This window comes from Juglans regia, chromosome 3 (assembly GCF_001411555.2).
Source record: "Juglans regia cultivar Chandler chromosome 3, Walnut 2.0, whole genome shotgun sequence".
NCBI lineage: Eukaryota > Viridiplantae > Streptophyta > Magnoliopsida > Fagales > Juglandaceae > Juglans > Juglans regia.
Window position 1 is genome coordinate 24973864 of NC_049903.1, and position 18316 is coordinate 24992179.

Consider the following 18316-nt stretch of genomic DNA (forward strand, 5'->3'; position numbering starts at 1 on the left):
ACTGGTTTGGACGGGAATAAACATATTCATGGGAGACAAACACAATTTTATTTATTGTTTATACACTATTGTAATAAATATAGCTTACACTTTCAACAAAAGAACTTTCGCAGGTGTTCGACGTTCCATGGGTGTGGTAGGTCCTTTCCTTGTGCATCTTTGAGCCTATACGAGTTCCGAGTGGTTGTTGGTTGTTACTTCGTCCTGGGTTGTTACCCCAGCTTACCTTAACACTAGGTCTTCGACTTTGAACGATTGGCCAGAATCGTTGGTTGAAGCAGCCTTCAACCCTTCTTTTGTTGACTGATGTCCTTACCTTTACTTCTAACATTCTTTCTTCTAACAAGTCGAGCTCTTCCTCTAATCTCGTGTTGTTGGAGTCTTGATCGAGTGTTGGATCCTGTAGGTGGACATTCTTACTTCAACCAGTGGTATTGCCTCGTTTGCATACGTGAGGGTGAAGGGGGTTTTGCCTGTTGTAGTCCTGACCGTGGTCTGGTAAGCCCACAACACCCTTGGGAGTTCTTCTACCTATGTTCCATTCTTGTTGTCAAGCTTCTTAAGGATTCTGAGTAATGTTTTGCATGTCGCATTGATTCTTAGATCCTTGCACCAGTCATGGTAATGGTCCGAGTCAAACTGCATTATGTTGTCCGATATGATAAAATGGGGGATGCCAAATCTACAGACGATCGCCATCCACAAGAATCAAGTGATATTGCTCACTATTATAGTCACTAGGGTCTTAGATTCAATGCAATTAGTAAAGTAGTCGACAACCACCACTACGAATTTTACCCCTCATTTGCCCAGAGGAAGGGGGCCGACCAGGTCGACACCCTATTGTACAAAGGGCCATGGTGACGTGATTAACAGCAGCTCTTCTAGGGGGAAATGAGATACCGGGGAGAAACTCCTCCGCATCTCTATGGGCGTTTGGCCAGCAGTGTCCCGCTCTCATTAGTTTACCAGCTAGTGCTTTCCCTCCCGAGTGGTTACAACATATTGCTTCATGTACTTTTACCAAGATGTATTGTGCTTGCTCCAATGAGACACATCTTAAGAGGGGCATGGAATAACCCCGTATGTACAGGAACCCATCAGTCAGGATGAAGCAAGCATCCCTATTCTTGATTTTCCACGCTTCCCACTTATCGTTGGGTAGCTCGTCGGCATTGCGATACTTGATTATTTCCATAGCCCATTCCAGAGCTCTTAGCCTCACCTCTGAGATCTCGACCCCTATTATAGGCATCTCTATTGTGCTGATTATTGTTTCCTTTGTGATATGAACCCGCGGGAATGAAATCCCTTGAACCCACAGTCAATTTGAAAACTCCCCAAGAAAGCCAAAATCAAGTCAATGGATGGAGAACCTAGACCCGATGAGAACTCGTTTCAAGAACCTAGATTATATTAAAATCTAGACCCGTTGAAGAACCCGTCTCAAGAAACCAGATTACAAAGGAGGAACGCAACAAGGGTTGTGATTTACCTTTGATAAGTTCAAAAGTTCAATTAAGAACAAGAGGAGTAAAACTCAACTCACACTGAATAAATTCATAAACTTCTGAAAATGAGGCTATAAAGAGTATTTAAACTAAAACCTTATTAAAACCCTAGATAAAATAAAACCCCATCTTCCAAAAATACCCCTGAGTGAACAGTGCATCGGCTACAGTACGGCGCTACAGTAACTCGGCTACAGTAACCTTAACCCTAGTTCAATAAAATAATAATTTTTCCAACATACCCTTACATAGGCATAAACCCAATTATTCTAAACAAATAAAATAGGTCATTGAAATTAATTAAATAAGTTGAAAGCCTTCAAGTGTCCAAAGCCTATAAGTCATGTTGTTGTCATTTCCATAGCTTATGAAATGAATCAAAGCATAATTTTCATCGTTTAAGCCCTTGAACTTGTATTTGCCCCATCTGGAACTTGCAACATATCTTTAAGACTAGGCCCACCTTGGTTCCCATCACTTTGGCAGGGGCGAGTCTTCCTGCACGAACGTAGCTCGTGCCAGTTTGTCAGCCTTTTGGTCTTGCCCCTTGATATTTGTTGAATCTGAAAAACATTTGAAGTGGCCTTGCTTGATTCCCACTAGCATCAAGTATTTTTTCAAATTTTCACGCTTCGTAATGAACTCCCCCCGAACCTGGTTGAGGACTACCTAGGAGTCAGATTTCACCTCTATTTCATTGGCACCTAACAACTTCGCGACAACCAAACCGGCTAGCAGCGTTTCGTACTCTCCTTCATTGTTGATGGTATTGAACACCAATATGATGGCGTAGTTGTGCTCTTCTCCGGGGCATCTATAATTATATGCACCTCCACTCCCCCTCCAGCTCAGAAGTATGAGCCATCGATGAAGATCTACCAGGGCATCATAGGAGGTGCATCTCGGATCTCTTCCAGAAAGCTAATGAAACTGCGATGAAGTGTGCCAGTACATGTCCCTTAATAGAGCTTATGTCAAACTCACTCTGCTCCATTGCCCAATTCATTAGCCGACCCGAGACATCTGGTCATTGTATGATCCTCTTCAGGGGGCTTCAGTCAGGACCCGGATCAGGTTTGATTATGCCCAAACTAGTACATGGTGTTATAGTATAGTTCAGGGTGTCGATCCATGGAGAGTTGGAAGAAACACAACAAGACACAAACTTAAAAAGAAAGATCAAATTACAATATAACAAGAATCTAAAAATTCTACCTAAAGCATGTAATTAAAATGAGATTAGGACACATATAAGAAGGCAAGTAAAGTTTTAGGCTTCCATCAACCAAATCCAATACTCTGATTTTTTCAATCCAAACTATATACACAATTAAGAATTATAGCACCAAATTCCTAATTGGAAGATATGACATTATATTTATTTACTTTCTTAAATTTAATTCTAGAATCTTTTTTCCTTTTACAAACCACATTTTTCATATATAAAAATGAATATCAAATCTAAAGATGACACTATGTTCTCAAACAATAATACAGTAAAAGATCACATCAATGGCATGAAAAACCTGTTTAAGTCACAGTCATATATTCATAATCCTATAGTTCAACAAAATCAAATCATAGCAAGATTTAATATAATTGTCTCAAACTTATAATATCCAAAAAAACAAAAAAAATAGAGAATTGAATTCTAGAATCTTAAACAATAAAGCTTAATCTATGAATTGAAATAAAGTCAAAGTATTTTCACCGATCAATCTCCGCCCTAGGCTTTACCCAAGATTTAGTTCTCCATGGAAGAACTAAAAATAAATAAAAATAGTATTTTTTTCTCCTCTCTTCAGAACTGAGCCGTATCCCTTTTTAAAAGCTCTTCAATTTCGTGCTAATGATATGCTTATATAGGGTAGAAAAAAAACCCTAGTGTCTTCATGATTCCTGCATACAAAATCGCCTAAATTTTAGGACTCAGCTTGGCAGCAATGTATGCGCTTTAGGATTTCGAATTTAGAAATCTTTATTAGAGAAAAATTTGTAACCCTTTAATATAGCTTTTTAACGCATCAAGAATCGCATCAAGTATCTCTTTTTCTCTTGATTCAAATTACTTTCAAACCCCATTATTATCCTTATTTGAAGAGTCATATACTCGTTGAAAGTTCTTAAGTTGTTCTAATAACTTGCCAACTTAAAAGTTCTCATTTGAATTTGACTGGGCTTTGACTTGCTCTTTTATAAACCCTAAAATTAAACATAAAAATCTACTTTGGAGTATCCTAAAGTAAATAGAAATTCAATTCAAGAATACACATTAATTCTTATGATTTATATTCACATTTTAGCATCTTAGTCCAATAATAGGGTATTCAGAATGTACTTTCGTATGCTCATCAGGTGTGCTTGGAAGTATGGTTTGACTTGGCGGGCAGTCGTTATAAGGGCAAAGGCAAGTTGGTCCACGCGAGGGTATCTTGCTTCCGCACCTCGAAAAGCACAACTGGTGTAGTACACCGGCTTTTAGGAGTCTTTCAAATCCCACACTAGAGTTGCAGAGACTGCATATGGGGAGACGAACAAATATTCAAGACTTCTCCTAGGTCAGCTTGACTATGCAGGGGAGGGCTGGCGAGGTATTGCTTAAGGTTCTTGAAAGCCCAATCACATTAATCATTCCAAGTCTGTGCCTTTCATTGCAATTTGAAAAATGACAAGCACTTGTCCGTTCATTGGAATACAAATAGATTAAGAGCCACCACTCAGTCGACAAGCTTTTGCAAATCGTTGATGCTTCGAGGTGGGGCCATGTTGAGTATGGCCTCCACCATTTTCCGGTTGGCCTCTACTCCCCTCTCTGAGATCTTGAAACCCAAGAACTTTCCAGACTCTACACCGAATGTGCACTTTGTCGAGTTAAGTTTCATCTAGTAGCGCCTTAGTATCGCGAAGGTCTCGCACATATTGACTAAGTGTTATCCAGGGGCCTTGTTCTTCACAAGCAAGTCATCCACGTAAACCTCCATGCTCTACTCTATTTGTTCTTTGAACATACGGTTGACTAACTACTGGTAGGTGGCCCCGCATTTTTCAGGCCAAAGGGCATGGCCATGTAGTAGTATAGCCCCTATCTGTGATGAACGATGTTTTCTCCTCTTCGTCGGGGTTCATGCGAATCTGATTGTACCCTGAGTAGTATCTATGAAACTAAGCATGCGATATACTGTGGTGGAGTCCACTATCAGGTCGATCCAGGAAAGAGGGAAGCTATCTTTGGGGCAAACCTTGTTCAGATCTATGAAATCAATGCACATTCTCCACTTGTCGTTGGCCTTCCTCACAAGCACGACATTGGATAGCTAGTCCGAGTAGCATGCTTCGCATATGAACCCTATCGCTAAGAGGCGGTAGACCTTCTCCATGATGGCTATGCATTTCTCGACGTTGAAGCTTCACCTTTTCTGCCTGACCTTCTTAGGTTCTGGGCTCACACACAGGTGATGTTGAATGATGTCTGAGTCAATCTCGTGCATGTCTTCGTGGCTCCAAGCAAACACATCCTGATGCTTTGTGAGGAGTTGCATCATAGCTTGTTGCATGTTGGGTGCTATCCTTCTACCAAGTCTGATGTGGCCTTAGGAAGGTTCGGGTCCAAGGGAGCCAACTCGAGTGGCTCATTTGGCTCTACTTGTCCGAGAGCTTGCTCGTCCCTGATTCCCCCTATGATGAACTCGAGAGGGGGCGGTGGGGCACAGTCGTCGCCCAGGGGCTCTGTCACGTTGACCCCGCCTTCCGTCTGCGTCAATTCTTGCATGTCTTTTGGTAAGGTTTCTGGCCCTCGAGTTGCTTGAGAAAAGGTTGTTGGTAGCATACGAAGAGCATGTAATGCCTATAGGAAAGATCTCATAGACGGCGTCACTGTCAACATCGTGTTTCGTATGCCTGGGCAAGGCTCTAGCAACTCAAGCTGAGGTCTTCACCAGTGAACACAAAGAAGGAAAGTGGGCTTGGGGTGGTCTAGAGAACCTCTAATGCCTATGTTAGTCTCTAGTGTTTAGAGTCTTATCCTTTTAATCATAAAGTTCAAAGAGCGTACTTTATACCTGTGATGTAGCTTTTATATGAGGTTGCGAGGGAACATTATGTTCTCCGTGTTAGGGCTAAGTCGTCCCGCCTGCATCTATCATAGTCTGGGTATTTGATGTGAGGTGGTCTTCTGAGGCAGATCTTTCAATGCGGCATGGCTCTTGAGACGACGCATTTAATACGGCGCGGCTTTCAGGGTGGCTCTCGGCGGTGGGTGAATGATGCAGTCACTTCTGGTCTCCTCCATTAGGGAATCAAGGGTTATTTGCGTCCTCCATTTACCTGCTAACATAAGTCCTTTAATGCTAGGTGCAACCGGGGACATCAGAGTCAGTATGTCCCATCTCTCCCCACTTATCTAGCTTCTCGTATTTCGCATTCTCCTTTCTCTGATACAACTTTGAGGACTCGACCCTGTTGGTAATTCTGGAGCCTCGGAAGGGTGAGACCCAAGCTTAAACGGGCCCAGTGTTGGGTCAGGCCCAATTTGGAAGGGCCGTAGATTACGAGATTGCGGCTTAAAAGCTTCGCGTGTGGAGGTACCTCTATAATCATAAAGAACTTGCTCGCATTCTATTGCAGTATTGCTGTAATTAACGAACAACATGCATGTCTTCCCTTAGAATCATTTTCAATGAAAATCTGGTCCGTTTTATTATTGAGTTTGAAAATGACAAGTGCCCCCCTCATGGCCTTCCTCTCCTTAGTTTATCTATAATATATCTCGTTGTTTGGTTAGGTGGAAAAAAGACATTATGAAAATCCTGAGACAAATCGAAACAAGACACAACACTGAATGATTTACCCAGTTTGAATATAAGAAATTTTTTATCTTATTTTATTATTATAATTTATTTAAATTTTTATAAAAAATATAATAAATAATTTTATTTTTTTAAATTTTAAAATAATAATAATATTAAAAAAATAATATTTTAATAATATTTTATTTAACTTTCATATCAAATCATCTCATTTTAATTCACTATCTAAACGACACTTAGGGTGAGTTTGGATCACAAACTCATCTCAACTCATCATTACAATTTTTTCAAATCTCAACACAACATATAATAAACAATTCAATTTTTTCAAATCCTAAAATAATAATAATATTAAAAAATAATATTCTAACAATATTTTATTATCTCAACTCAACTCAACTCAACTCACTTCAATATCCAAACACATCCTTAATTATATTTTCAAGAAAATGAATAAGTTTTAGAGTGCTACTTACTTGTCTACGTTTTTGTCTCTTCAAAGTTATCTACAGTACAAACTGTACTTTTTTAAAAAAATATTTTTTAAGCATTATTAATCATTATGAAAAATAAATAAATAAATCACAATGTCACTAACATTTATTTTCTTAACTATTAAAAAAAAAATTCAACAGTAAGGAAGGGCAAAAATATAAAACGTCTCGTTTGCTTTCACAGATGAGATGAGATGAGATGAGTTAGATTAAAGTTAAAAGTTGAATAAAATATTATTAGAATATATTTTTTTAATATTATTTTTCTTTTAAGAATTGAAAAATTGAATTATTTATTTTATTTTATATAAAAATTTTAAAAATTTATAATATTGAGATAAAAATAAATTAAAAATAATTATAAAAATAAATCAGACATTACTATCATTTGCCTAAGTTTTGTTATGGATGGATGTATCAACAGAACTCCTAATTGCAAAGTCATATAAATGAAAGAGTTTTCTTCTTTAGTACTGGTGTGGACCCATTACTTGATTGGATGTGATGTCATTTGAAAATTATCTTTTATTTTTTATTTTTTTTTAAGATTAGATGAGGTAGGACCCTTGGAGTATAAGATTCAATTTCGTTGAAAAAAGTGTCACCAAAGGAGTGACCGATCGTGTCCATCTCCCACTGATGCAGTCCGGGCTATAGCACTACCACCAAAAGAACTGATGGAAAATGCTTGTGCCACCTACATTTTGAAACTATCTCTATTTTTTTTTTTTCAGGATTTGTGTTTCTTTATATTTTAATATTGTATTATTTTTATTTTTATTTTTATTTTTTAATTTTTTATAATACATTAAAAAATGCTTTAAAAAGAAAAGAATTTTACACAGTCGATGGAGATCCTCCATGGATTTTCTTGGTGGCTCTAGCAACTCTAAAAAATGATTGATTTGATATTATTTTAATTTAATTTTTATAATTATTAAATTATTTTGATTTAATAATTATCTTGAATTAGATTTTGTAATGATTATTTACCTTATCTTATTTATATAATTTTTTTTTTTATAAATAAAGACCAATATTTTGTATTTAATGACATTTTAAGAATAAAAAAGATGTAACCATTAAAATCACTCTCCCACCTTCTCTCTTCTCCGTCTCCATCTCTATTTTATTTACCTTTCTATCATGCTATATATCACAGGCTACAGAAGGTTACGGAAGAAAAAAAAATTAGAATTACCAATCATCATTTATAGTAATAGTAATTAAATAATATTTGCTAATTTTTTTATTTAAACATACGTCCAACTCATATTGTAAGATATGAGCACTCATAGTGGACATTCATTTCCCTTCTTTTAGGGGTTATAAAATAACTCTTAAACCACTTCATGAGTATTGATGGCTGACCCTTAATGGCCAATTAGGGGTAACACTTAGAGGGACCCTCTCCCCTTTGGATGAGGCACTTGCATTACAAACAAGTTTTTCTCTCTCAAATGGTTCTCTCTAGTCCCAACATCTAGACTATGAAATATGTGGATGTTGTTCTGGTATATTACCACGTAGCACAATCCACCATTGATGAGAGTAGGGCTGTGCAGAAAAGGTCCAGATCCGATCCGTTCGTGAGACCCTATTCCATCCGACCCGAAAAAACGGGTTGAAGTAACTAGCAGGTTGAACCCACTGAAACCGACTACACCATTTTAACTTCTCACTCCTCTGTAAGTCTGCATGTGCCATTAAAAAACATAGCAAAAGAAAAGAAGAACTCCCTGTCAACAACGTAAGCCTCCAGAAAATCATAAAAAATAAAAAAATAAAAACACCCTCTGATTAGTGCAAGACCCACTACACAATCACAAAGTCGAATTCAAGTGATATTTTGCCTCTGGATTGCTTACGGCTAAATAAATGTCGTCACAAGTGGTCGAAATTTAATCCTTAGAGATCTCATTGTCGGTAGCAATATTTATCGGCGAGGGAAACTTGTCAATCTTGTTCTTGTTGTCTTCATCGTCTCCGTCTTCGTCTTCGTCATTATCTTTGACTTCGTTGAACATAGGCTTAGTAGCAGTAGATTGGAAACCTAAAGGTTGAGGAGGCTTGGGCTTCGGGGCTTCGGGGTTTCGGACAGTACTTCCTTGATGGTTTCTTCCTCAGCTGAAGGAGGGGGTGCTCTACTCATTTGCATCAGATCTCGGTCTTGGTGGTTGAGTTCGCACCAAAGAATGTTGTTGCTTTAGTAAATCAGATGACTTTCCACCACACAGCAACCCATTGAAGATTTTTTGACAAAAAGTTGTTCGGGACAGCACTACAACCTAAGCCATTACTGGTTTGAGCTCAAGAATGGAACGGACAAATTTAATCCAGAACTTACAAATAGAGAGGACGACGTTGTCTACCCGATTCGTCGTCATCAAGGGCAAGGGCGTTTTGTTCTGATTTGGGTTTGTTTTATTCTCCAACTGATTTGCAGTTTTATCTCTTTCAATCTCGGGTCGGGTCGGTCCATATCTGTTTGTTGGCTTCTAAATACGGGTCGGGTCGGGTCGGGTCGGACCAAAACACAAACCGGGTTGGTCGGGTTGCAGCCCTAGATGAGAGATTATGGATGGAAAAAAAGGATGACGGAGAATTCGTAAAACAGCCACATTAGATCTAAGATATTTTTGACGAGGTATTATCGCTTTCACTATGTACTTTGATCTAGTATTTCTAACAAAAATTTATATCATCAGATTATAATTATAATTTTGAGTAATGGTAAATACTATATTCTCATGTCATTTTCATCTCACTATTAAAAAATGTGATACTTTAATCGCTATTGGATCATCCATTATTTTTTGAAGGAAGAATTCAAAAGTTAATGGACAATATCAAGTTATAATAACAAGATGAAAATGTGTGACGTAGAGTTTTCTTATAAATTATGTTCACAAGTGGCATATTTAATTTTCAAGCAAATTCGAATTTGTTATCGGGCTATTCAATTTTGAAATAAATAAGTTATTTATATTATATCTTATAACTTTATTTATAATTTTTTGACAAATAAACTTTTTGTTTTAGTATATATCTCATATATATATATATATATATATATCAACGAGTATATTGTAAGGCTTTGAATAATGACATGTGTAATGTTAAAAAAGTAATGCTACATACAGTTGTGGAGTGCATAAATATAGTGCAGTCGTTTTGAAAAAGAGTGAGATCTACTATTAAAAAATTAAATTTTTTTTTCACGTGAGTCCTATATTTATTCACTTTTTTCAAAATAATTGCGTGGCGCTTGCACACTCACGACTGCAACTATCATTTCTCAAGTTTAAAAACACAATTTCCTATTTTTTTTAGTATTTAAAATATTCTTATTTCTATTGAAATGAGTCACTGTTTAACTTTATATAACTTGTATCATATAATAATCAATTATAATCTTATATTCAATAATAATTAGTTTTATAATTAGATCGACCCGAATGCAAGTTTTGTCAATTGGTCTAAATTGACTTATCGAATAATCTTTGTAGTCCTAGTTGGGAGTTTCAAATGGACCGAGGCATATATATATAATTTGTGTAAGGGGATTTTTCTCCCTCTGTCTCAGCGGGTTTGAGAATGACAACTAAGGGAACAAGAACCAAAGGCTTAGCCCAAAACAAGCAGAGTCTTCAACCCGGCCCATGGGTAGGCTCCTCTTGACGCAACCTGCATGAGGGAACATGTTGCTAGGGATGAGACTCGCCGACTCGGAGACCCTTTGAATAATGTCCAGCTTTTGAGTGCTTGTCCGCGTAGTGGGCATAAAGCACGAGGGACCCTCGATCCTCTATCCTCTGATAAGAGGGTCATCAATGGACCACCAAGGATGCTAGCAGGGTGGGAAAAATTGGAGAACCACACAAAATTAATAGCACAACTACCCGAGCTACACGCCACATTAATTACGCTGTCCCAGAGCCATGTCGCATTAAAGGACTCTGACAAAATGAACAGTATGAAGGACTCAGACTCCATGGGAGTAGACATGATATATCCCCCCAGATTCATGGTATAAATAACAACTCCCAGGTACGAGAAATTTCTCTCTGATCCCTAGATTCTCTCACTAAGAGAAATCTCTCTTTGATTCTTAGACTTTTTCACTTATTTACAAACTTCCAAGAGAATTTACTGACTTTGGCACGGAGACTCCTCGGCCCCAAGGCCACCCTTTCCCAGTTGCCTCCTTCTTTATCTTACGCAGGCCCAAGTTCTGAAGACATGAGGAACCTGGCTCAGAGGCGTGCGAAACACGACGTTAATAATTGTGTCGTTTGTGGGATCGTTATAGATCTTACATGTATTTTGTATGCATGCGACAACCCATTCTGGACAGCCCAGAAGAGACACAGAGGAAGCCATGGAAGCAAGGCTAAAAACCATAGAGGAGTGGGTGATGAAGCAGACCGAAGAGGTGCAAACGCTACGCAAGGAAAACGAGGAACTCAGAAAACATCAACAGGAGCAGGATGAGGAAGTAAAGCCCAGTGATAACGAGCACATGGGGTCTCGAAACACATAGGCTGGAGCAAATAGGGAAGAGGGGCAAAAGAACATTCAGGATGAGCTCCGCAGTCTCAAAGGAAAGTATGAGAAGATTGCAAGGAAAGTGGGTATGTCGTCGTCGATGGACCAACTACTCATGAACACTAGTCTGCCTTACACGAAGGAAGTGATGGATGTGCTTTTACCACCAAAATTTAGGGTCCTAGCCATAGAAATGTACAACGGATGAAGGGACCCCCTTAAGCACTTTGAAACTTTCAGGGCTCACATGACATTGCATGGCTTCCCAGGCGAGGTGGCATGTAGAGCATTCCCACTAACCCTGAAAGGGCCAGCACGAGTATGGTTCGGGTCTCTGGCGCCCAGATCTGTAGACAATTTTGGCGAGCTAGTCAGGTTGTTTTTGACTCAGTTCATGTCGAGTCGGAGAAGGCAGCGCCCAGCAATGAATCTCCTCACCATCAAACAGGGGGAGGAAGAGAGCCTAAAGTCCTACCTAACTCATTTTAGGAGCGCATGACAACTGACGACCAGAACGAGAAAATAACATTGGCGGAGCTTCTAGGAGGGGTCTGGCCGCGATCCCAATTTATGGCTAAACTGGCGAGGACGACCCTCATGACATTGCCGGAGTTCATGGATCAGGATGACAACTTCATCAACGTTGAGGACACTCTTCAAGCCTTGATAAAGCCAAGAAAGAAGGAGCTGGAACAAGCAGAGAGGAAGTTGAGGGCCCCAGCTAGGGATAAGGCCCAAGAAAAGTCGGAGAAGAGCTCCTAAGACAAGAGAAAGGAGGAAGCTCTAATGAGGGGACCGAGACATCGGTTCGACCGGCCTACATTCACCATCCAGGAGGCCGACACCACTGACGTCCGTGAAGATGAATACCGGGGTGTTTCATGTCGCTACCACACATAGCACAGGTCCACCTCACATAATACCGAAGATTTCTTCTCTCAGCAAGGGCAAAGGGAGCATGCGGAGTGGACAAGACAATGCTATCCCCCAGTCTGGAGACTGGAGCAAGAAAGAAGGGAAAGGTTGAGGGAAAGGAGCATGGACTGAGTAGACAAACGTAGGAGGGAAGAAATCCCCTAGCAATGACCACCAGTGTGGGGGCCACAGCAAGATTGTCCCTGTTCACCACCACGGGGGGACCCCCACTTGGGAAAATCCGAACCATAGGGGAGGATTCGTGAGTGGGGGCGCTTCCTCCTTAAGTAGAAAAGCACATGCCAGGCAGGCCTGGTACCATGAGGTGTACTCGGTCAAGTACCATCCCACCAAGTATCGAAGGAGTGAGCCTACCCCAGTCATCTCCTTCATAGAGGCTGACGAAGAAAGGGTCCTATACCCCCGTGACGATGTGTTGGTGGTGATTATGCTGGTCGCCAACTTCACCACCCGCAGAAACTTCATTGACAACGAGAGTTCTACGGACATCCTGTTCTGGGAGGCCTTCACCAGGATGAGAATAGATGCTACCTGGCTGCATCCGGCCTCCATGCCATTGAAGGGATTCTCCAGGAGTATGGTTCAACATGTGGAAACCAACACGTTGTCGGTCCTTGTTGGCAGCACCCCTTGCATGGCCTCAATCATTGTCCTAGAACGGCATCATTGGGAGGCCCACCCTCAACAGATTGTGGGCCGTCACAGCGACCAACCACCTCAAGATGAAATTTTCGACCCTCACGGAACCTCCGGGAGAGAGTAAGCCATGCACTGCTTGGAGAGCCCTGGCAAGCCTTAGTCTACGACTCGCCCTACTAGGCTAAAGGGGAGTGAGAGGGTGCATTATGAGGCCCACAGATTCCGCTTGGGATCAGACAGACATCTAAAGCGTCGGAACATGCAACACAAGGTTACCTGCCCCTGTTCATGACATATAAGATGCAATGTTCCTAACATGTATCTAGCATTATGCAATATTCGCAGCGGATAATTTTTTTTTTTAACAATACTATGCACCAAACTTATAATATCCCAAATACTTAAAACATACTTCATACATAAAAATATACTAAACAACTGAGATCACAACACTAATCCAAAATGGTTGTGAACAAAAGAGTGCTGGAGATTGAACTCCACAAAATACAAGTAGTAACCTAAGGTAACTACATCTAAGTCGCACCGTCGCTTAGTCGACCATTTCTAGTTGGTCGATTCCTGGTTCTCCTTCAGATCTTGTAACAAGATCTACCATTCGGGGGGAATGGTAGTTGGGACTATCACAGTGAGATTTGATTATAAGTCTCAGCAAGTTAACAAAAACCTTCACACAGGTTAATGATGCATGCATGACAATAAAGACATGAATGTACAATCAAAGTCAATAGTAAACATAATATAACCTGACATAACATGGCATGAAATAATAAGTATAACATGACATGAAATAATAAGCATAACGTGACTTGACATAATATGACATGAGCTAACATAACTTGAACTGAAACTTAGCTTGACGTGACATAAACTTGAAACTTGACATGAACGTCAACTTGAACATAACATAACATGAAACATGACTTGAACGTGAAATACATGAATTTGGAATCTTGCTCATGAAACTTAATTAAAAAAGTGACCATATGGGTCCCATTGAGCCGTGTATCCCTACCGATTATAGCATCACAACACAGGTGTTTATACCAGCTGTCAGTGCATTAATACGTACTCCACAATTGTTATGGCCCCACGTATTCTACGTGTCACAATTGCTGTGTCTCACGTAGTGTATGCTCCACAATTGTTGTGGTTCCATATTTCATGCTCCATAGTTATTGTGGCCCCATGATTTGTTTGTGCCACACTTGCTGTGGACAACCTAAAATAAAGTGGCTCCATCGGCATTAGTGTCTGGCGCGCTCCGATAAACAGCTAGTTAGGTTCCATTCGCAACCTATTGACTGTACTTCGTCAACCCAAGGAATTTCACACCTATTTAGACACTCCAGGGTGAACAAAGGAGTTCAACTAGGATATTACCCTATCCTAGCACTTAGGGTCGTGATTGATATGAATAACTTAACAAGACTGTTCTCGAGGTACACAAATTGTATTCAAGACGGAATGACATGAATACAAAAAGACAGAAGTCCTGAAATAGCATAACGTGACATGGACGTAAGACGACAAACATGACAGACGTCAAGATATAAATGAAACAGACAACATTTTAAAACATGACATGCATGTAACAGACAAAATTTTGTAACATGAAATAACATGTAACAGACAATATTTCATAACATGGCATAATATGTAACAGTGAATATGTCATACATGTAACAGATGGTATACGTAATGCGACATATTTGCAACAGATAGTAACATGAGACAGAATATATTATGTAACATATAAATATTTCGTGATAGAATAATTCATGTAAAAGATAAACATGGGATAACATAGCATGACATGACATATAAAACAACATATGAACATAAACTGTAGTTCCCTTACCCATCACACATACACAGTAACTTAATAGTAAGTTAAGAGCTAACTTACCTCGATAGTCGCGTTCTACAAGAATAAACGCGAAACACAAGGAACTGTAAGAGGGTATTCTAAAAGTTAGAAATTAATTACTAACAATTAGAAATGTAAAAAGAGGCAACTTAGAGTAAAATGATCATTTTACCCTCTACATTTGGAAAAATGACAATTTTACCCCTAACTTAAGGATTTCAAATCCTAACTCTAAAAATTACCAAAATTTACATTCCTCATGTAAATTTTTTCCTAAACTCAAATATCAACTTAGAAAAATTTAAAATCATTCACAACTATAGAAAACTCACTATGGCCGAAACCTACATAATCCATTTCTCTTGATTTTGGTTCAATTCTTTCAAAATTCAAAACTCATGATTAAACCAAAACTTTTTAACAAAGATCTTCCTATCCTAAGTTTAAAAACACACTTAAAATATCCATTAAGAAAAATCTAATTATCAACACCAAACTTTTTGTAAAAAGACCCAAACGTTTTAACAAAAGTAAACCCTTAAATCACAAGTTTTGACTTTAATAAAAACATCTCCAAGAATTCAAAAACAAACAAATCTTACTTCTAACATATTTATAACATCATCCTAAGATCAACCATGCTTTAATTCTTAAAAAAAAGTCACCAAAAATCACAAAACAACACTTGAAGTTCTTGGTTTTAAATTTAGTCCAAAACATAAACTTTCTCTCAACTAATTTTGATCAATCTCTTGATCCATGGCTTAAAGACATATGATTTTTAAAATAAAACATCACATGGTTTAAAAATGTGTCCTAAAGAAGATCCAACCATCAAACTTAAAATCACATGCTTAAAATTCAATAGAAATTCGTAAAATGTTATGGGGATTTCATGAGGTTCCTAAGGTCAATAGAAATTCTACCAGTGAATTTCTTGTGGACTGTTACATGCATGGCCCTAGAGGTAAAGATAGAATGAATAAAAGCTCCCCGATCGAAGGCTCCATTTCCCTTTATTTTGTAATGCATGATTTAATTATTGTAAATTTTTGCTATTTAATGAAAATCGTTATATTCCAGGACAGTACAATACATCTACTACGAACTTTCATGTTATCAATAAAACGCTGACAAGACAATCTATGATTAATGAAATCTGCAATGATAAAATCATCACCAAATTAATGTTTACCTTCCCTGTGATGTCGATAGGCGGGAGCGGGTCCAGTCTGTGACGCCCCCAAATTTCGCTTGAGATTGGAAGGACATTTGAAGCGTCGAGATATGGAACACAAGGTTACATGCCCCCATTCATGACATATAAGATGCAATGTTCCTAACATGCATCTAGTATTATCCAATATTCACAGCGGATAATTTTTTTTTTAGCAATACTATGCACCAAACTGAAATATCCCAAATAGTTAAAACATACTTCATACATAATGACATACTAAAGAACTAATATCACAATACTAGTCCAAAATGGTTGTGATCAAAAGAGTGCTGGAGATTGAACTCCACAAATACAAGTAGTAATCTGAGGTAACTACTGTACTATCACCTACATCGCATCGTCGCTTAGTAGATCGTTTCCAGTTGGTCGATTTCTAATTTTCCTTCAGATCCTGTAATAAGATCTACCATTTGGGGAGAATGGTAGTTGGGACTACCACAGTAAGATTTGATTATAAATCTCAGTAAGTTAACAAAAAACCTTTACACAGGTTAATGATGCATGCATGACAGTAAAAGCATGAGTGCATAATCAAATTCGTAAGTAAGCATAGCATAACTTGACATATAGCATGACATAAATGACATAACTTGAACTGAAACTGAAACTTAAGCTTGACGTGATATGACATGTACGTGGCATGAACGTGAACATGTATAATTTTAACATGAACTTGAACATAACATGAACCTGAGCATGACATAACATAAATGTGAACTTGAAACATAACGTGAACGTTAACATAACATAACATGAACTTGAAACATATTCTTGTCTCATGGGGTCACCATGATAGAGTAGTCTTATCTCATGGGCTTACCATGATTGCTTAATCTTATCTCATGATATTACCATGATTGCGTGAACGTAAACTTGAACATAACATAACGTGAAACATGACTTGTACGTGAAATACATGAACTTGGAATATTATTCAATAGGATTAATTAATAAAGTGACCATACAGGTGCTACACGGATCCCCTTGAATCATGTGTCACTGCCGATTACTGCATCACAACATAGGTGTCTATACTAGCTGTGAGTGCGTTAATACATACTCCACAATTCTGTGGCCCCACGTATTCTATGTGTCACAATTGTTGTGTCTCACGTAGTATATGCTCCACAGTTGTTGTGGCCCCAAACTTCATGCTCCACAATTGTTGTGGCCCCATGACTTATTTGTTTGTGCCACACTTGTTGTGGACAGACGTAACATAAAGTGTGGCTCCATCGGTGTTAGTGTCTGACGAGCTCTGGTGACCAGCTAGTTAGGCCTCATTCGCAACCTGTTGATTGTATTTGGTCAACCCAGGAAATTTCACATCTATTTAGACACTCCAGTGTGAACAAAGGAGTTCCACTAGGATATTATCCTATCCTAGCGCTTAGGGTCGTGATTGATATGAATAACTTAACTGGCATACATGACATTTCATAACATGACGTGACATGAACGTGACATAAACGATAGAAGTCCTAATGTCGCGTAACGTGACATGAACGTAAGACGACAAACATGACATACTTTGAAACATAAATGTAACAGACAACATTTCATAACATGGCATACATGTAACAGATAATATTCCATAACATGGCATAACATGTAACAGACAATATTTTGTAACATGGCATAACATGTGACAGTCAATATTACGTGACATGCAATACATGTAAAAGATGACATACTTAACTTAACATGACACACTTGCAATGTATAGCAATACATGACAGAATATCCTGTGTAATAGATGAATAATTTGTGATAGAATAAATTTTGTGTAACAAATAAATATGTAATGATTTGGCATGACACATATGATAACATGCATACATAAAATTTAGTTCCCTTACTTATCACTCATACACATTAAACTGATAGTAAGTTAAAAACTAACTTACCTTAATCTTCGCGCTTTAAGACAAAACTCAAGTGCGATCACGAGAAACTGAAAGTAGTGATTTCTAAAAATTAGAACTTAATCACTAACAATTAGGAATACGGAAAAAATATATCAACTTAGAGTAAAATGACCATTTTACCCTATACATGTGGGAAAATAACCATTTCACCCATAACTTAAGGATTTTGCATCCTAACTCCAAAAATCACCAAACTCTACATACCTTATGTAGATTTTATCCTCAACTCAAATATCAACTCAGAAAAATTTAAAACTAAACACAATCATTAAAACTCTATAGGGCTAAAACTTACAAAGGCTATTTCCTTTGATTTTTTTGTTGTAA